This window comes from Aquarana catesbeiana, linkage group LG02 (genome assembly GCF_042186555.1).
Source record: "Aquarana catesbeiana isolate 2022-GZ linkage group LG02, ASM4218655v1, whole genome shotgun sequence".
Lineage (NCBI taxonomy): Eukaryota > Metazoa > Chordata > Amphibia > Anura > Ranidae > Aquarana > Aquarana catesbeiana.
The window spans coordinates 755,394,497-755,416,243 of record NC_133325.1 but is presented as its reverse complement, the minus strand read 5'-3'; the positions used below and the strand labels follow the sequence as shown (position 1 = coordinate 755,416,243).

Here is a 21,747-nt window from a genome sequence, read left to right as displayed (position 1 = left end):
GATTTGGGGCCCCAAAGTCGGGTCACAAAATGTCATTCTCTGCTGCAGTTTACCATCATATTTCTGTGTTTTCTGGTCCAAAAAAATAGGGTTCCTTTAAAAACACTTATACACGCGAATGCGGCTAAACGCGTTACCGGCGCTTAGTTTGGCGTCTGAAACGTGGAAAATTTTTGCATCTAAACCCATTTTTTTTGCTTCTGGAAAAACGAGGTTAAACACAACTGCCTAAAAAGGCCAAAAAACGAGACTGTGTACATGGACACATAGGATAACATTGAATTATTTCAGGGGCAGTTAAAAAAAGTGTCCAACTGCCTCTGAACGTGCGTTTAACAGGGTCTCGTGTGCATGAGGCTTAAATCATTCAGGAGGTTGTAAAAACGTCCCGTGTACATTAAGCCTTAGAGAATTACTACCATTGATAAGCATGTAGACCGTAAGAAACCCTATCGTCTGACCATTTATTTTTTTCGTATGGTCTTCCCATAAAATTTGATGTGCAGTTTAATGTATTACATAGCTCTTTTAGCTGTTAAATCCTCCATTGTGTAGACATCCAAAAGGTCTGAAGTTGTGCCACCATCTGGGATGTGATGCCAGCAGCCCAAGCAAACTTGGATTTCATTCAGTAACCCTCCATAGCAGTGGTGTACACTGTGGCATGGGGACCAGATGCGCCCCTATGCCTGCTTGTATCCTGCCCTTGGCGCACCTATTCCTCCCACTGACACCAGTGAAGGAGCCCCTTTCCTCCCACTAAATACCAATCATGAGACATTGATTAGTTTCACTGATGTCAGTGCATTTTCTACTTCCATTGGCCATAGTCTGCCCCCTAAAGCCTGAAGGACAGTAAAATGACCCTTTGGGAAGTTTGAAGACCCCGGTTTAATAATAATAATCCCCCTTGCTCCATCCCAGGCAACCAATTAAAAAGGTTATATAGGGAGTTAAGGGGAAGGCTAAATGAGCAGGGCCAGCAGACACTTATTAGATACTCCTGGAGGAGGGGGAGGGCTATGGTGTGCAGGGAGGGAGGGGACACTATGCTAGGAAATGAACTTGCCCATAGTAGCCAAATTTTATAGCGAGTTCAAGGGCCTTTTTTTTATAAAAAGGATTACAAATAATTTATAGAAAAGAAAAACGCTGTAAGTACGCATTTTAACACACTTGATTTGTGTCTGCTTTTGCCTGTAATTTTGTTAAGTTGGTGACTAGTTCTTAAGGTTCTTAATTATAGTTGTCTGGGGTAATGATTCACTATGTAATAGAGCCGAAGGATAAACATGACAGCCAGTCATGACTGGCTCTCAATAGAGCCGGTTCACACAGCACCGGGGCGGATGCGCATTTGGGAAGGGTTCTGTGTGTGTCTGGTTCCGATTCAGGTGCAAATTCATGCAAAGGTTAGGACCTAATTCTTTCCTTAGAAAGGTGAATAGGGACGCACCGGACCCCTGCTGTGAGCCGCGGCCGCAGCATGTATGAACCCACCCTAAAGGGTAACATTTAGATTTACATAGGAATGTGAGTGTTCATTGATAAACTATTCTAACTGCAGTTTTACTTTTCAAAGTAAAAGTATCCCCCTATTTGGCTTTGCTTAACTTTTATCTAAGGAAAATCCAGGAGCTGAGAACACACCTGAGTTCTGAGCATTGCTGTCAACTGCGTGACCTTGTGTCTGCTCTTTCCCAGCTCCAAAATATGCAATATTAAAAAATATCGCTGTGGTTGGGGTTAATTCCAAAAGCTAAGGGACTTTGTTTTCCGAAACGGTTGTGCACATTCAAGAGCTGTGAGTCTTATTACTCTAGAGTTCCCCTCAAGTACTCATACGCTAAATTAGGGAGCACATAGAAATCTAAAGTATATAAGCTGGACAGTAACCGTTTTGGGTAATGGTAAAAACTTGTGGTAATAGTTGACTTTTTCACACTATTTGACCAGAACACTAAATATTCAATCAGTACCCGCAGATGAAGATGATATACTTTTATTAAATAAAAAAATTTGCCTTTTCAATCATTAAGTCAATAAGATTATAAAATATATATATATATATATATATATATATATATATATATATATATATATATATATATATAATTATCCTATTTTATCAAAATTAATAAAAATATTTTGTAGGCGTTTTTGCATACCTACCCACCAATCTGACCTCAACCTGGTTGCGTTTTTGACCACTCCTCCATGCAAAATTTATTTGGCTGCAAGATGTTTGTGGATTCCTTGCATGAACTTCCCCGTTTTTAAATTCCCCTTCCTTACAATAATGTAATGGGATTTAGATCAGAGCTTTATTTGGACCAGTCCACAGGCCATTATTATTATTATTATTATTATTATTATTATTATTAAAGGCATTCCTTGGTGGATTTGCCGGTGTGTGCTTTTGGATCATAATCGTGTTGAAAGATCCATTTCCTGTTCAGATTTCATATAGATGGCCGTACATTTTCATCAAGCACACTTTTTTTCATATAATGCAGATATCATGGCTGACTTGAAGACTGCAAGTGATCCAGGAACTGAAGCAACACCAAATCCTAACATTTCCTCAAATGCTTTACAGGCAGTATAATGTTCTTTTTCTAAAATGCAGTCTTTGATTTGCACAAAACAGGTCTATCTATGTGGCCAAACACATCTTTAAATCATTAATCTACAGTACATTGTTCCAGAAGGCCTGTTTTTTGCTTCTAAGTTCAAAGCAGGTTAAATGTGTGCAACCTCTTTCTGATATAAAATACATGCACTTTGACACCAACTGTTGCAAAAATTCATTACAGATTCTTGCTGAAATTTTTGGGGTTCATGCAGACTCTTTTTAGCATCAAATGATCAGCTCTTGAGCTGAATTAGGTAAGGTCATGCATGTTTTGAACTCAGCAGGAAACGTCCGAGATTTGAGCCGTGTATGGACAGGCCGTGTACCAAATTGATCGATCAACTTTGGTACAACCAGCATGCCGGGTTTTACCTGCGATTATCGCTAGTGGCTGCTATAGCCACTAGCAATAATCACGGTCTTCTGCCGGGAGAAGACGATGGCCGCAGCAGGAGGGATTCCCACATCAACACTGTATTGATGGTTGCAGGAAAGCAATTTGCTCCGTGTATGGCCATCCTTTAGTCTGTTCAGTCCTAGACACATTTTAAACCTACACCACTTGTAGATTATTTTCCTTACACTGAAATGACTGATATAAAAAATGGATTTTAAAAGATTGCTACATTTCCAGATTCATGCATCCACAATTTTGTTTGTGAGGGCTTTCAACCTCTTTTGGTCTTGGTATAATGACGCATGTAATTTTATTTTTGCATATAGCGCGGGAAATTTAAACAGTGTGTTTTTTTTTGTTTGTTTTTTTTTTTACATGTTGCACTTTGGCATAATTTCCTGCTCTCAAGGAGCGTGCAGTCTAAGGCCCCTACTATACATGTGTACTAGGGCCAATTTAGACAGGAGCTAGTCAACCTACCAGCATGTCTTTGGAGTATTTGGAGGAAACCCACGCAAACACAAGGAGAACATGCAACCCCCATACAGGTTGCTTCGTGGTATCATATCATGGGATATGAACAAATGACCCTAGTGCTGCAAGTCATTAGCAAGGAGAAAACCAGACCCTTGATATACAGGTAAAAGCCAGTAAATTAGAATATTTTGAAAAACTTGATTTATTTCAGTAATTGCATTCAAAAGGTGTAACTTGTACATTATATTTATTCATTGCACACAGACTGATGCATTCAAATGTTTATTTCATTTAATTTTGATGATTTGAAGTGGCAACAAATGAAAATCCAAAATTCCGTGTGTCACAAAATTCGAATATTGTGTAAGGGTTAAATTTTGAAGACACCTGGTGCCACAAACTAATCAGCTGATTAACTCAAAACACCTGCAAAGGGCTTTAAATGGTCTCTCAGTCCAGTTCTGAAGCCTACACAAACATGGGGAAGACTTCAGATTTGACAGCTGTCCAAAAGGCGACCATCGACACATTGCACAAGGAGGGAAAGACACAAAAGGTTATTGCTGAAGAGGCTGGCTGTTCTCAGAGCTCTGTGTCCAAACACATTAATAGAGAGGCAAAGGGAAGGAAAAACTGTGGTCAGAAAAAGTGTACAAGCGATAGGGATCACCGCGCCCTAGTCAAGATTGTGAAAAAAAACCCATTCAAAAATGTGGGGGAGATTCACAAGGAGTGGACAGCTGCTGGAGTCAGTGCTTCAAGATCCACCACCAAGAGACGCTTGAAAGACATGGGTTTCAACTGCCGCATACCTCGTGTCAAGCCACTGTTGACCAAGAAACAGCGCGAAAACCGTCTCACCTGGGCTAAGGAAAAAAAGAGCTGGACTGCTGCTGAGTGGTCCAAAGTCATGTTTTCTGACGAAAGCAAATTTTGCATTTCCTTTGGAAATCGAGGTCCCAGAGTCTGGAGGAAGACAGGAGAGGCACAGGATCCACGTTGCCTGAAGTCTAGTGTAAAGTTTCCACCATCAGTGATGGTTTGGGGTGCCATGTCTTCTGCTGGTGTCGGTCCACTCTGTTTCCTGAGATCCAGGGTCAACGCAGCCGTCTACCAGCAAGTTTTAGAGCACTTCATGCTTCCTGCTGCTGACCTGCTCTATGGAGATGGAGATTTCAGGTTCCAACAGGACTTGGCGCCTGCACACAGCGCAAAATCTACCCGTGCCTGGTTTACGGACCATGGTATTTCTGTTCTAAATTGGCCAGCCAACTCCCCTGACCTTAGCCCCATAGAAAATCTGTGGGGTATTGTGAAAAGGAAGATGCAGAATGCCAGACCCAACAACGCAGAAGAGTTGAAGGCCACTATCAGAGCAACCTGGGCTCTCATAACACCTGAGCAGTGCCAGAAACTCATCGACTCCATGCCACGCCGCATTAATGCAGTAATTGAGGCAAAAGGAGCTCCAACCAAGTATTGAGTATTGTACATGCTCATATTTTTCATTTTCATACTTTTCAGTTGGCCAACATTTCTAAAAAATCCCTTTTTTGTATTAGCCTTAAGTAATATTCGAATTTTGTGACACACGGAATTTTGGATTTTCATTTGTTGCCACTTCAAATCATCAAAATTAAATGAAATAAACATTTGAATGCATCAGTCTGTGTGCAATGAATAAATATAATGTACAAGTTACACCTTTTGAATGCAATTACTGAAATAAATCAAGTTTTTCAAAATATTCTAATTTACTGGCTTTTACCTGTATGTGGTATAAATAAGACCAGTTCAACCTTGCATACTCCCTAAGGAGGGTCTAATCATTGATGCCTAATCTGGAACACCTGATTCTAATTTTTTAGGAAATGGTGGTAACTGTACTTTTTTCCAAATGACAAATCGGCATTTTTATTCATTTATTCATTCACTTAAATTATGAGAATGAATACTCATTTGTTCAGATGTGGATCACCTTGATCTGTGCCCACTCTTGGAAGAAATGTTTGTCTGTTCACATGCTGAAAAAGTCAATTTCCATTTGGTGTACCTACTATTTAGTATGGCATTTGTAGTAATTGTAAGAATGGTTATTCAGGTTGTTGCATAAGTCCCAGGTTCTCTCAAGTTTCTCTGGTGTGCCATTACACTTGCTGCTGTTTGTGGAATTTGAGTTGTGATTGTGAGGTTGTCTTAACCACGTGTAGTTCCAATTTAATGAGTTAGGGAAGCAGCATTGGATGACCCTCAACAGAACCTGTGCTTGTAGGACACAGCAGTACGGTTGGTGCCTCAAACACTTATGAGTTGCCTTTGGAATTTGTGTGTTCTGTCTTTGACAGGCTTTTGGTTATAGTTCATTGAAGTCTTGACTAATCTTGTATTACAGCTTGACCTTTTTATTTAGTTTCAAATTGCACGGTAGTCCTCAGTAGACACATCTTCAGACATATTGTCTGACCTGGATTCTAAAAAGCCGTTTTGGGTCACAGCCTTCTCTAAACCAAACTACAACTCTGCTACAAATGAGAGTAAGGATTGTGGGGGAAATGAAGATGAGTCTAATTCATGTTTGTTTTACAGTTTAATAAGGAAAATTTTAATAATTTAACAAGAATTAATGTTGCACTTGGAAAGCCTTTACATTTTGCCTTTGCCTAACCGGAGTTTATTGATCTTAAATGGTGGTTTTGTTCAGTGTCGGCATTGTGCAGTTTCAGCATTGAGTGGCCTTATCTAGATTCATAGATTTGACTGGATTCTAAAAACCTTTTTGAAAGTGTTAAAAAAAAAAATGTTGAACTTCTGATACTTTACCCAATAAGGGGCACTGATCTTTAGATATTACAGCAACCAATCAGAATTCACACTGCTGCTAAAGCATTATTTATGCGTTACTGCAGTTAATTATCATTCATAACTAAGTAAAGCCTAGTACACATGGGCCAAATGTCGGGCGACATCGGCTGGTTCAATAAAAACCGGCTGACATTTGGCCTATGTATGGCAGCCGGTCCAAAAGAAGCCAGCCGTTCGGCCGATCAGGACTCTCATCCAATGGCTGACCTAGGGGGGAGCGAGCAGGGAGATTGCTGCACTAACGCTGGATTGTTAGTACAGCACCAACCAGAGCTGTCAGTTTTTGTTTTTTGGGGGGGGGGGTTTTAACAAAAAAAGACTAGTGATGTGTACTAGGCTTAGGGATAAGTAGAGCGCCAACCATGCCACCATTTCTAAAATTTACAAAATTAAGTAAGTTTCATAACTTATCGGCTAAAAATATTTCTCCAATGTAGTTAAAATTTTAAACCCATTTTGTTGTGTGACGCTATAGTTCATTGCACTATGATATAGAATTAGAGGCCTTAATGTCTTGCAGAGTATAACTGCTTGTTCTCCTCATTGATGAAACCATTTCAGACTCAACAAAGCCTAATCTCAGGTTTTTGAACCACTGTTTTTGGTGTGTCCTCTGATAGAATGTGGACAGAAAGTCAGCATGTATCCAAATGTTCCTTCTCTTATCATAACCATTTTAAACCTTTTAAAGTTCTGTTTAACATTGAGTTTAAATAGGCTAAATAAGTTCCAGGTGCTACAAAACAAAAGGTGTTCAATGTTTTACAGTTTTTCTTTCTAAAACATGCCGAATCCTAAGTAGAGGAGTCTGTCCCCTGCCAGAAACTGGAGAGTGTAACTTTGTCGGTGTGAAAGCGGTGGTCTCATTTGCCCCCTACAGAGTCAGACCTATAGCTCTGCAATAAGAAAAGTTCCATCTCAATGCTGCTTGTAGAGCACTTTCTCAGCAGGGTGGGAGAGGTTTCAGACTCCTGGGGAAAAAAAAAAAAAAAAAAAGATATCTGCTTCTCCACAGAAGGCCAAGATTCCACTCTGCTGTCAGGGACAGTTCTCTTCTTCTTCTTTTTTTTTTTTTTTTTTTTTCTATTCCTGTTTTTGAAGTGGATTGAAAAAAAAAAAATTGCACGCCTTATTTGGTTTGATGCACCTGGAATGCGGTAGCTCATTTCTACTGCAAGTTCAATTAAGTTTTAACTTGTGATAAGCTTCTGCATTGATTACTATCTGTAAATGTTATTTGTGAGGTTTTCTTTATTAAGGGAAGCTAGTGTGTATTTGCTTATCTACATACCTAACAGCACAACCACGGGAGAAACATAGAGGATCTGTTAAGTGTGGTTAAATTGTCGTCCTTGTCACTTCAGAAAGATCTTGCAGGTAGCCGTGGGAATCGCAACCTGAGGGTCCTACACCGTCCTCTCTTTGTAGAGGCTCCATAGGCAATAGTCACTAATTTAGTGGTTAATGGCATGGAATGCTCCCGTAATTTCTCTAAAGGCAGGGCAATTCATATTTATATAGGAGGTTTTTTCATATGGGGGAAGTTAGGATTGTTATGAAACTCCCTATAAAGATATCAAGGTTTCCAAGACCTTGGAGATTTTAGATTTCCTTTTTATTTATTTAACCAGACATCTTTACAAAACCTATATTGCTTACCTGGTTTATGCTGTCCAGTTTGGGTTGGCTCCAAAACAGGGTAAAATCAAATCTGTCTCCTATCACACATTTTAAATTCTTATGGGTACTTCTAATCTTAGGGTTGCTGGTGTTCTACTTCCGGATGAAACAATAATCCTAGCTGGGAGGGGGTTACTAACTTCCAAAAACACAAGAAGGCAATATTGTAGATATAAGGATCGCCAGCAACACGATGCGTTACAGTAAAATATCAGCTTTATTTAGGCAACGGTGACAACAACTCAAACCGGTCACTGTGTTTCTGTCAAGATGGCCTTCCTCATGATTAAGGCCATCTTGGCAAAAACGCATTGACTGCTAAATGCTTTTGTCACCATTGCCTAAATAAAGCTGATATTTTACTGTCTGTGCCTGGGCACTGGTTTTCCAGCCATGGCTGCTTGGGTAGAAGCATTTCTTTTTGTTTACAATGTTGTGGATATACGGTATAGCTGCAGTTGGGCCCAAATTAAGAAGCTTTCCATAAGTTATTTGTGGTTGTTTGGCACAAGAAGCATGAGTCGTGGATGATTTATTGAGGTTATCTGCAGTTCAACCTGATCTTGGGCGGGTCAGGGGACCCAGAAAACCTTTTAGAAATTGGTACAGTAGGTTAGGCAGCCCTTTAGTGATTACCAAATGTCAGCAAAAAAAATGCTGGGGAGACCATTCCCTCCAAATTATTATTGAAATTTTTGAGATAATATAACTGTGGGGCTCACGGTAATTGCAAAACAAATGAAAGGAAATTACTATGGATGATTCTGAAATCTCTGGACCATTTATACCTTTTTTGAAGTTACCTTTTTAAGGTTTTGGAACAAACCTAGGAAATTGTATACTACTCCAGTGGTTTACGGTTGGATTGGGCAATTAATTTATACATATAGGCCCTCCTTGAGCCCAGCTGAGCCTTTTTGGAAAAATACCTAATCACCCAAGGTGGATTTTCTTTTGGGGATTTCTTTATATTTATCCCCAAAGCAAGCCAGTGCCTTGCTGTCATACTTGGGCATCAAGCAAGCATACATTTTTCCGGAAGGTTCTTTCATATGGAGGTCTGTTCAGTGTTTAAATTATGCCCACTTGCATTCTACTGTCTTGAGCAGTGTTTCTCAACCAGGGTTCCATCAAACCCTAGGCTTTCTCCAGAGTAATTTTTAGCAAGGGTTTTCTGAGACTGGAAAGTTATTTCAAGGGTTCCTGTGTTGAAAAGGTTGAGAGAGGCTGAGCTAGAGGTATCTTAACTGAGACAACGCAGCAGTAAATCTATATTAAGCAGTTTTCAGCTCACCATACGTGTTACGATTAGCGTGTAGAACCATCTTTAGATCTAGCAACAACTCAGGCCTGGCTGATTTGGATACAAATGAATTGGTTAAGTCCTCAGTTTAGGTAAATATAACGACCTTGTACAGGTATTGTAGAATCAGAATGTCATTTTTATAGTAAGATTTACCAGGATAATGTTCATAAAGGCTGACAATTTTGAGGTTTTCCTGAGAGGGTTAAAAAAAAAAGGTGCCAGAAGCATGCAAACTTGTGGCATTGCAGACCTTTTGTGAGGTTTAGGCTTTAGGATTCTTGGTAAACTAAAGGTCTTGGTTGGTTGTGGTGTTGCTAAAGGGAATGTTCCTCAAACATCAGCTCTCTAATGTAAAAAAGTCCTTAGATGGGTTTTATTGATTATGTGGTAGGGGAATGAGAGGAGCACTAATCCAGAAGGATTTGTCCAAACTTATTTTGTATAGAGATTTTGCTTCTAATGCCTAGTCACGTTGCCAGGATAAACATAGGAAGCCCTAATGAAGAGGGCCCTTTGGAACTCCCAAAACATAATGACCTTTTTTGAATACAGATTCAAATAAAATTTACCTGATGAAATACTTCTGGGCACCTCTTTACACCTTTTTACCTACAATGGGATTTATCTAGTAAAATCTGAAAAGTGTCAACTCTTTTGCCATATTTGTTCTTGGGCAGTGGAGTCAGTGTAAGAATGACCACCCTTAAGCCTGAAAGTTTAATGAGAAAAAGATTCTAGTTGCCTGGCTCTAATGCTAACACAGTGGCTTTTCCACTGACCAGGAACATGTATACAGGTAAGGAAATCCTGACGCTTCTCTAATCCTCCAGAAGTGCATACTCAATTCCAGGTCAGTGACTATAGTATAAGTATTAAAGCTGGTAGGTTAGCAGTACAACAAGACAACTAGTATTTTCAGTTCCCATTTTTTGTCCTTGATAGGTTTGTCTTGTGAAGCAAGACAGAAACGGCATGTGTGTTAACTTTTATCTGCAGCAGAAACTACCCTGCATCACTGATTAGTAAGAAATATTTTAAGTAGGAAAACCCCTTTTATGTAATGACCCTTTAGGAGCTGCCATTTATTTTGATTCCAAATGACTTCCATTGTGAAATCTCATGTGTTTGTTAGCTGCATTAATGGTGCGTCAGAGATGGTAGTATACTTTTATGGAAAAAGAACAAAGAACTTTTTCATCAAAATGGAAATTACCAGCTCTGATCGTTTTGAATAGACTGAAAAAAATTTGGACCAGTGAATACAATAAGATAAGTGCAGTTGGTATTTTGCTATTTTAATAGCTGTGAAAAAAACAGCCTGTTGATTCAGATCTGTAATAGATATATCTATCTCCTATATATTAGCCTATTCATTAGCCGGAGACATGCAGCACCTCTGTAAATGCAGCCAATCCTTTCATAAAAGACCAGTGACATCAGAGAAAGCAGGTTACCCATTCAAAAGAGCCCGTGACATCAGAGATAGCGGACTATCCTTTCAAGAGAGACCAGTGATGACAGAGAATGCAGGTTATCCATTCAAGAGGCCCAGTTGACATTAGCGAAAGCGGACTATTTGTTCACAAGAGACCAGTGACATCAGAGAATGCAGGTTATCCATTCAAGAGGCCTTGTTGACATTAGAGAAAGCGGGCTATTTGTTCACGAGAGACCAGTGACATCAGAGAATGTAGGTTTCACTTAAAACCAGTGGAGAGAAAATGCAATCTGAGTTACTAGTCATCACTGACAATGTAGCCTGTTCATTCACAAGAGACTGGTGAACACCTGTGACATCACTGAAATTGGAGCCTTTATATGAACTACAACCGAAAATATAGTTTACCAGAAAAATCACTCAGAATGCAAATTGTTGTTTTTCCCACAGATGTGCACACACAGTATATACACGATTATCAGGATTCTCAAACTGGTGGCCCTCCAGCTGTTGCAGAACTACAAGTCCCGTCATGCTTGTAACTTTCAGCCTTGCAATGCCTCATGCGAAGTGTAGTCCTGCAACAGCTGGAGGGCCACCAGTTTGAGACCCCTGCACTATATTGTCAAAAGTATCGGACACCTGCCTTTACATGCACATGAACTTTATTGGCATCCCAGTCTTATTCCTTGGGGTTCAATATTGAGTTGGCCCACCCTTTGCAGCTATAACAGCTTCAACTCTTCTGGGAAGGCTGTCCACAAGGTTTAGGAGTGTGTCTATGGGAATGTTTGACCATTCTTCCAGAAGTGCATTTGTGAGGCCAGGCACTAATGTTGGATGAGTAGGCCTGGCTCACAGTCTCCACTCTGCTTCCCAAAGGTGTTTGATCGGGTTGAGGTCAGGACTCTGTGCAGACCAGTCAAGTTCCTCCACCCCAAACTTGCTCATCCACACTATATTGCCAAAAGTGTTAGGCCACCCCTCCAAATCATTTGGTGAAGGGGGGGAGGGGGGTTATGGTGTGGGGTTGTTTTTCCGGGAATGTGCTTGGCCCTTTTAGTTCCAGTGAAGGGAACTCCTTAAAGTGGATGTAAACCTTTACATATATCCAGTGAGGTGAACAGCCTCAGATTATACAAATCTCCCTGCATGAGTTTTATTTGTATATCTGCTCTTTCCCTTTCTACACTCCTTTTAGAAAGTGCATATCAAGTTGCAAATCTCTTTCTGTTCCAGCAGTGGGTGTGGAGTCTGGGTTTACACTGTGTGACAGCTGTTTGAGAGAAAGGCACACAACCCCACTCCACATAGGCAGAGAAACAAAAAAACTTGCAGAGCTGCAGTCTGAATAGACAAGCTTTCTGCTAATCTCCCTCTAAGCACCCTCCCTGACACAAATTTCCAGCTGCTTTTATTTTGTTTCGGAGAACTTGTCAGAAGTGACTTTGCTGATAACAGAGGAACAGAGCACCAGAAAGACACGGCACTTAGAGCTTTGGAGAGAGATAAGTGCCTACAGATATATGTGCCTAGGTCAGATTTTATAACTGGGGTTTACAACCACTTTAAGGCGTCAGCATACAAAGACTTTTTGTGGGTTGGCCCCTTCCTGTTCCAACATGACTGCGCACCAGTGCGCAGTGAACAGAATTGGTGGTGGTTGGCATGCTGCACACAGAAGGTTCTTAATACATAGAATGCATTAAGATTAAAAAAAACCTTCTGCCTTTAGAACCACTTTAAGCATTTTTAATGGGTCACTGCAGTTAATTATCATTGATGACCGAGTAAGGATAAATATAGCTCCAACCATGCCACCATTTCGAAAATTTTTATAAATTCAAAGAAGTTTCATAACTTATCAGCTAAAAATATTTCTCATTGTATTAAAATGTAAAATCCATTTGCTGTGTGAAGCCATAGGTCTTTGCACTGTGATATAGAATAGAGACTGTGTTGCAGAGTACAGCTGTGTGTTTTATTCATTGATGAAGCCATTTCAGAATTGGTAAAGGCTAATCTCAGGTTTCCGAACCACTGTTTTTGGAGCATTTCCTGGTGTGTCCTCTGATGCAGTATGTGGACAGAAAGTCAGCATTTATCCAAATATTTCTCCTCATATCTTCAAGCTCTGTTAAACCTGCAGTTTAAATTGGCTAAATAAATTCCAGGTGCTACAAAACAATGTTTTACAGTTCTTTCTAGAACAGCCACAGCCTAACTAGAAAAGCCTGTCCCCTGCCAGCACCCGGAGATTGGAACTCTTTCTGTCGATGCAAAAGCAGTGGTCTCACCGCAGGGGTCCGACACCCCACCTACAGAATCGGGCCTATAGCGCTGCAATAAGAAGAGTTTCTCCTCAATGCTGCTTTCTCAGCAGGGTGGAAGAGGTTTCAGATTTTTTTTGAAAAAGCTTTTTATTGAGGTTTTTGAAAGAGTAACATACAAAATCAGAGCATATTGGGCATACCCAGGCTCGGAACCTGTACACAATATAACATGACTTAGAACAGTAAAAAACATTAGTGCCCTAACTGGCACTTAGACTAAAAGTGCGCTCCCAAATCTACAATACACCTACAAAGTGCTTCTATTTAAACCAGTCAGGGTCAATCTTTGGGTCTCGTAACTTTTAAAGTAGGGGGTGGAATGTTTAAGTAGAAAGATCAGGGTCTGTGTTGGTGGAGGGGGCTTCAGGCCAAATGTCCCACACTTTGTGAATCTTTTGTGGGCATCCCCTCGACGGGTAAGTGGTCTTGTATAAGGGCGATTAGAGTTGACCAGTTTTTTCCATGCGGCCAGGGTAAGGGCAGCTGGTGCCTTCCAGTGAAGTACAATGATTTTTTCTTTCATAAAACAATAGCAGTCCAATCAGAGTTCTGGGGGCTGTACGGTTGGCTAGGGAGTCAACCAGGCCTAAGAGACAGACCTCCATTGAGTGCGGTATCTGAATAGTAGTCACTGTGCGAATAAATATGACCTCTGCCAGAGGTTTTTAGAATAAAAATAAAAAAAGAAAAACCTGTAAGACTTTGCACGCTTTTTTTTTTTTATTTGATGCACCTGGAATGCGGTAGCTCATTTCTACTGCAAGTTCAATTAAGTTTTAACTTATGATAAGCTTCTGCATTGATTACTATCTGTAAATGTTATTTGTGATGTTTTCTTTATTAAGGGAAAGCTAGTGTGTATTTGCTTATCTACATACCTGACAGCACAGCCATGAGAGAAGCATAGAGGATCTGTTAAGTGTGGTTAAATTGTCGTCCTTGTCTCTTCAGAAAGACATTGCAGGTAGTTTTGGGAATCGCAACCTGAGGGTTTGTAGAGGCTCCATTGGCAATAGTCTCTACTTTTAGTGGTGAATATATATGGAATGCACCCATAATTTCTCTGAAGGCTGGGTGATTCATATTCATGTAGGAGGTTTTTCATATAGAGGAAGTTTAAGATTTTTATGAAACAACCTGTAAAAATATCAAGGTTTCCAAGACAATGGAGATTTTAGATTTTTTTTTTTTTTTTTGTTAACCAGACAAAACCAGATGTTGCTTACCTGGTTTATACGGGCCAGTTTGGGTTGGCGCCAAAAACTGGGTCAAATTTTAATTCTGTGTCCTACCACAAATTTTGATGGGTACTTCTGAACTTTAGGATTGCTGATGTTCTACTTCCGAAAGAAAGCTAATCCTAGCTAGAAAAAGTGGGTTAGAAACTTCCAAAAACACAAGAAAGCAATGTTGTGGATACGAAGATACGAAGATCTCCGGCACCACGATACTTTTCAACTGTGACAACCGTATATAACAGTCAATGCGTTTCTCCCAAGATGGCCTTACTGATGAGGAAGGCCATCTTGGCAGAAATGTGTTGACTGTTTTGTGATGTTGTCACCGTTACCTAAATGAAGCTGATATTTTACTGCAACGTACCGTGGTGCCAGCGATCTATTTTTTTTTTTTTTCTTTTTTCCTCTCTAACTCTCTCATCACTAAAAATCAGGCATTGGGAGACATTTTGGCGATGGCTGGTACCAGGAAACATTTAAAATGTGTCAAGGGTGAAATTTTTCAAATATTAATTTAATTGTATTGGAGGATGTTTTTAGAAACAAATTGAGTTCTTCATGAACAGAGTTAGTGGTGGTTTGCAGGGGTTATATCAAAGTTCTGCTTTCGATTCTGATAATATCAAATACACAGTTCTGTATGAAAGAGAAAAGTAGGCACTTAGCCGTAAATCCCACTAGCATCACTTTAGCCAAATGTGCCAGTCTAGTCTGTTGCTGTTTCAGTGTTGAGCACAAAACAATTTTATACTGAACATTGTGGCAATTTTGTGTATAGTTTAGTATGTTCCCTTTTTTTTATTTTGATAACATTAGCTTAAGTGCCCTCCAAGTAGAGGTTGCCAGACCATTCCTACTATCAAGGGAACCAATTAATGTAGACTGAAAAATAAAATAATGTAATTTTGTTTACTATAGCCTTTTAGCTGACCACACACATTAGGCTTCATTCTCACGAGGCGGATCCACTGCCTCGGAGTCCGCCTCTGTCCGCCAGCTCAGGGGGAGATCTCTCTGTTGATCTCTGCTGAGCCGGCGGATGACAGGTCCCTCTCTGCTCACTGAGCAGGGAGGGGCTTGTCGAGCGCCGCTGGTTACTATGGAGAGATCGGACGAAAACGGACAGAATGTCCGTTTTCATCAGATCTCACCCGATTCGATCCGCCAGGGACGGATGCGAACGTAGGGGCATCCGTCTGATTTTAGTGGATCGGACCAAGTCGGATGTCAACAGACATGTCACCGCTGACATCCGTCGCTCTATAGCATGACTAGCATGGAGCACCCGTTCGGGTCCGCCGACAAAACAGACAGGCAGACCTGAACGGTCCGACAGTGTGAAAGGGGCCTTACTTTCTGATTGTACGATCTATGTGCAAACAACATTAACTATTCACTTATGCTGGCCATACACTATACGAAAAATCGGCCAAACCAATTTTCGAAAAACGAACATTCGGCCGTGAAAGCAAATGATAGTGCCATCATGTAATGACCAATAAATCGTTCAGTGGACATTTAAATGAATCCTTTATTTATTTTTTTAATTTATTTTTTACATATACCTAGTGCAAACAGTTCGTTCGGGAAACACATTAACCTTTCGATTTATTGTTCGGCAGAAAATTTCCAAACTTGTCCTTCATTTTTTCGTCTCAAAAACATCCCAATGATTATCGATTTTGTGCCCATTAACTGGCCGAAAAACAAACTGGCCAAATGACCGCATTTTGGCCAGTTTTTTTTCGTGTAGTGTATGGCCAGCATTAGTTTATTTCCACGTACCTAGACATTCTTGTCATTTAGCTGTTGTTAAATCTAAATCTGATTGCACAATCTTCTTTAATCAGATGTGCATCTTTATAAAGCCTCAAACACACTACTAGCTCTTCTTCTTTTTTTTTCCTCTCATCCCAGCGGGTTGAATGAAAAAAAAAAAACTGACCTCTGGTCGGAGCTGCTGTAGTAACAGATGTTAGTACAGTGATCTCCCTTGTTGAGCTGCTGTGCTCTAAGAGGGGGATACCCCCCCTCCAGAACACATCGGTCAGTGCTCTCAGCCATTGGCTAAAAGCGCTGATCGGGAGTCGGGCGGCAGACCTTTTTCCGTCATCAGCCTTTGTCAGAAGTCGGCCGAGCTATTGAACCGGCCAACATTTGGCCCATGTGTACTAGACTTTACTGTATTTATAGCTAAGGGTTTGTGGACACCTGATCTTCACACCTAAACGGTATTCCTAAAAATAGGCATTTATATAGATTTTCCCCCTCCCCTTTGCGGCCACAACCGCCTCCACTCTTCTGGGAAGGCTTTGTATAAGATTTTGCAATGCCCATTCAGTCAAAAAAACATTTGTGAGGTCAGGCACTGTTGGATGAGAAGCTCTGGTTCATCCAAAAAGTGTTAAGGAGGGTTGAGGTTAGTTGTTTGGTGCAGGCCACTCAAGTTTCTCTACAATAAACCATGTGTTTTAATGGAGTTGGCTTTGTGCATAGGGGCACAATCATACCACAACCAAAAAATTATTTCAATAGTCAAGTGTCCACAAACTTTGAGCAATCCAGTGTAGGACAGACTTGGTAATCATACCAGATAAGGCCTGAGGTTGGAAACATGACCTTTAAATTTTGTCTTGTGTGTGCCTGAACAGCATATCCAAAGTGGACCTGTCTCAAATGCAGACCATGTCTCAAGCTCCTGTTTTTCATTAGGGAATGGAGGCTTTTCAGAAATGGCTGTGCATACAATTTTATTGCTTTCCCCATGCACCTTAGATGTCTGTCTGAAGCAGGAAAAAAATGGAAAGTATGTCAATCTTTTTGAATTGCATAACTTCTTGAACGCCAGTTAGGGCAGTGAGATAACTGCTTTTTGAATGGCATACACTTTTTAGCCCAGTAAAGTCAGTATCTCCACTGTGAGCAGAGGTCTTTGGTGGTTCATATTGGAACATAAATGGACATCTGTCTCAGCACTGTAGAGATTTCTTTGAAATGAGCTGTGGACGGTAGTTGCAGTCATGTAAGCTGCTCCATGCACACTACAAATCACATAGTCCACCTCACTAGTGAGCTGGAGGGGATGGTTACGTTCCTACATACAGTGGGACAATGAACGTAGTTACCCTCTAACAAAGTCAGATCTCGACAGCAAATAAAAAAAAAAAAATGATTTGAGGTTTGGAAGAAACTGAGAGCAATAAACTGTAGATAGATATTTATACAAGTGTATGAGAGGCCATAGTTCTACTTTATCAGTTGCTCCTTCATTGTAAACAAGGAAGGTGAAAGCTTTACCTGATTGTATTTCATTTTTTCAAGATCTTGGTTGTTTAAATTACTCTCTTCCAGAGTTCTCTAACAAGTGTGTAAATACAATTGTTTTTTCTACTCCTTTGTAGTTTATGTATGTGTCTTATCTTAAAGAGAATAGAATTGAGAGAACAAGCTTATGTAAAAGTAGTCCTCGCCCCAGTCAACTGAAGTGAATATCGTGGATTAGTGATATATTTTCCTAGTTTTTGTGTGTGTGTGTTTTGGGGAAGAAAAAAAAGTTCCCACCTACAAATTTCATAATTTTCATAATTCATCTTACAAAGTCAGAAGCTTCTGGTGGAAAAGCCAATTTTCTGCAACAGGCTAGGTCTGCCACTGAAACTGCTTTACTATGCTGGAGTGAGTAGCTTGAGAGTCACAGAATAGAACTGTTGTTCTTTTCTTGCCTTTGTAAGGGACTATCTGTTGCAGTTCTACCAGAGTTACACACTTCCCTTTGACTTCAAGGTGAACTCCAAAGAAAGGAAGCATGCTGCTTTACCAAAGTCCTCCAGGCTGTAAGTCCAGACCGGCATCCTCCCTTTTTACCATGCTCTGACAGTCGCAGGTCCTCTGATGTCTTCCAAAGCAGAGCTTCTAGCCCTGAATTGGACATAAGAGCGCCCAAGAGACAGTCCACCGCTGAAGTGTAGGGTAGGAGAGTAGAGCACCCGCTGCCATGGGAGCAGATCAGGTAAGTAAAACTGATTTTTCACCCCCCCCAAAAGATCTAAACTGACATTTAACTCAGGAGCTGGGGCAGCTCCAGTGCAGGAGAGGAATGTTGCTTTACCTGCAGGTGGGCACTAAAACATCTGCATTTGTGGTTTGGTTTAAGAGCCAAACAAGCCAAGTCAGTCCATTAGAATTAGAGCTGAGGAGGGACGTTGATGATTTGGGGGCAAAACATACTCTACTGTAGACAATGTAGGTGAGTTTTTAATACTAAAGTATAGACAGCTCCTTTTAACTACATTGCAATTACAAAGATCAATCGTAACACTGACCAAGCAGGTTTTAAAAAAAACCTCCTGGATTGACTTTTGACGAGGCGCAACAAAATACATTTTACTGTTTAATTCTCATTTGGTAGATTGTCATGGTTAGCTAAGATTAGCCAGTATGCAAAAGATAAAGTATATTTGTTTCTGGGATACATTCTGGCAAATTTGCCTTGTCATTCCTTTAATTACATAACAAGATCTTTCTATTTTTAGGGCATGTACATGTAAGTGCTGGACGCAGAAAGTCAAACATTTTCCCGTCAGGAGAGCCATCTGGGAGAAGAAATTTTATATAGGGCAGATACATAGTAAAGCCATGCCTGCCCACCATGGGCATGTGTACTCCACTATCTAGCTTGGCACAGCAGTCTTTCCAACCCAAAATTTAAGGGATGCTTGGCAGGCATCAGAACCCTATGAAGAGTATTCTCTTTCAATGGCCATATGTATGGGCAACTACAGCCAATTCCTTTTTAGTTTTGGATTGTTATGACCTCTATCATCTGGACAGAATATCAGGGGAAAAATCTTGATCTGGCAGAGGTTCCAACATTTCCTCACTACTAGAAAATGTATTGCATTATTGTTATACAGTACAGTACATAAGGCTTCATAGACCATGGTTTTATATGCAGGCTACCTTCAGATGATTGGACACCTTGCTAGGGTTGCTCCTGGTGCATGCACATATAACCTTGCCCACTTGGTGACTTCAGCTTTTTTTTTTTTTCTTATTGCTATCTGTGTCATTAAACATTACATGGGGTTTTCCTTGATTCATCTGCCCCCGTCAAAATAAATCTCTGAAATGGGGACATAGACCACAATAAAAAGTTGATAGAAGTCATATCCCTTCCATGCTCTATCCATGTTTGTCTGGATAATAACTTCATCTTGATCTGGTTCCACTGTGTTTTACCTATTTTTGTGGGGAGATAAAACTTTGATTTTATTAGAATCAAGGTTTTATCAGCTTGGGTTGAACAGAATAGTGTACCATTTAAAGACCAGCACCTTCCAAGGTAGAAGAGATAGATTTCGATACTGGTTGGGTACCAGTGGTTTAAACCAGGGTTTGATGAAAACCTAGGGTTCCTCCCAGATGTTGCTAGGGGTTCCTTGAGCAATGAGTATTTTCTGCCTCTCAGATAAATTCCCACTGACGCCTTTTATCATTTTGGTTTTCTGTAAGGAATTCTTCCCTAGATGCAGACAAGCAAAGAAAGTGTTTCCACCGCTCAGGCTGACACTGACCCAGGTGTAAGTAGAAGTTTCAGAGCAGAAGAGCTCCAGGTGCTGGCTGAATGCTAGGCAAAGCAGGCTTGAATGGAGGAGAAGATTTGGATGCCGCACACCGGATGTAGTCAAAAAACTTCACTTTATTGAAAAAATGGGATCATCAAAATAACAAGACTGTCATGCAGAAAGTACAGGTAAGCTAGCTTACCTGTACTTTCTGCATGACAGTCTTGTTATTTTGATGATCCCATTTTTTCAATAAAGTGAAGTTTTTTGACTACATCCGGTGTGCGGCATCCAAATCTTCTCCTCCATTCAAGGAATTCTTCCCATTGGCCACAGGTGTAAGGATTCTTCCAACTGACCATCACATTATTATATCATGAGTTGTAGATATATAGTCATTATGAGCAGGAATTCCCTGAGACAAGAAGGTTATTTCAAGGGTTCTTCTGTGTTAAATAGGTTGAGAGAGGCAGGTTTTATTACATTCTCCATTGGTCAGGTTTACCAGCAGCAATCTCTATTGCCTATAATAGGCAACAAACATGACCCCACCTTTTTGGTGTTGTGTGGACCTGGGCAGTTGGGAGAACCTGAGAACCATAGTTGATATTTATTGACGCTGGTGGCTGTGTTTCAATTTTAGGCTCATGTATACAGGCATTTTTTGTATTTAGAAGACACAAAGCATCAGGTAATGTAGTTATGTATTTGTTAAAAACATTTTTTTTCTTAAACATTATTAGTATAAATATTTTTGTCTTGAGTGCCCCCTGTGATCTGGCACAACAGGTCTGGCTGGGAGAAAAAAGGTCACCCTAGAATGCAATCTAGGTCCTGCTGCATGCACACAGGCTGAGGGTTATCAAAAGTTAACAGGAAGAGAGATCTATGTCCAGTCAGCAGTTAACACTTCTCCACCATGTCCTCTTGTCGTAACTGTGCTCTCTGGTAGGGGTGCCTGGATGACAGAGCTGCCTGAACAGAATTACAAACCTTTGGTAGGCAACATTCTTTGCATATAACTTTTTTTAGGAGTCTTTCTTGGAGTCCACCTTAAGTATAAGTATCTTGGCAAGAGAACAGACAGTGTTTTTTTTTTTTTTTTGGGGGGGGGGGGGTTTAATTTGTTGCAAATCGTAACAGATCTTTATTATTTCTGTACCTTGAATGACAGTGGCCCTCTGGAAAGCATGAACTCAAGCAAGTTGGAAAAACTGTCCAACTAATAATTTTATTTGAGTGGATGGCGGTCATTTTGTGTTTGGAGCATTTAGGCCTTTCTTCTTTTTTTGCCGATTTAAAAAAAAAAATTGAACTATATATAGCTAGCCTTAAAGAAAGGGCTCATTTAGCTGTCGGCCTTGGCCTTAAAGGGTTAGTATACTGAAAAGGGATATGTTGGCGATAGGTGGTCTCTGGTGGGTTGAGTCAGCCAATACATATGATTTTGGGGGTTTTCCTCCAGAGGGATCTCACTGCCATGATTCTAACTTTTTCCACCTACCTGGGAGTTTGTGGTGTTCCTGTCCACCTTTTTGTGTATTTAATTTCCTTTTTATTGCCTTTTGCTATATTCTCCCTAATATGAAAAAATAAATGTGCAGAAATGCCACCAATAGATTATTCAAGAAATGCGAGAGGTGCTTTCTCCTTCTGCCACCTACCAAAATTGAAATAACCATTTTGCATGGAGTGATCCTTTAACTAAGTGTACATCTTTGAATCAAACGATTCTTGCAACACACTTAAAAATTGGATTGTAGAGGTAAAAGTTGGTGGTCCATTTTTTTTTTTTTTTTTTTGGACAAATGGCCTTT

General features: G+C 40.3%; 1 protein-coding gene across 1 annotated transcript in view; it reads left to right on the top strand.

Moving 5' to 3' along the window:
- MRPS6 (mitochondrial ribosomal protein S6) overlaps window positions 1–21,747 on the top strand; it is an 86,185-nt gene that overhangs the window by 29,299 nt on the left and 35,139 nt on the right. The window lies entirely within an intron of this gene.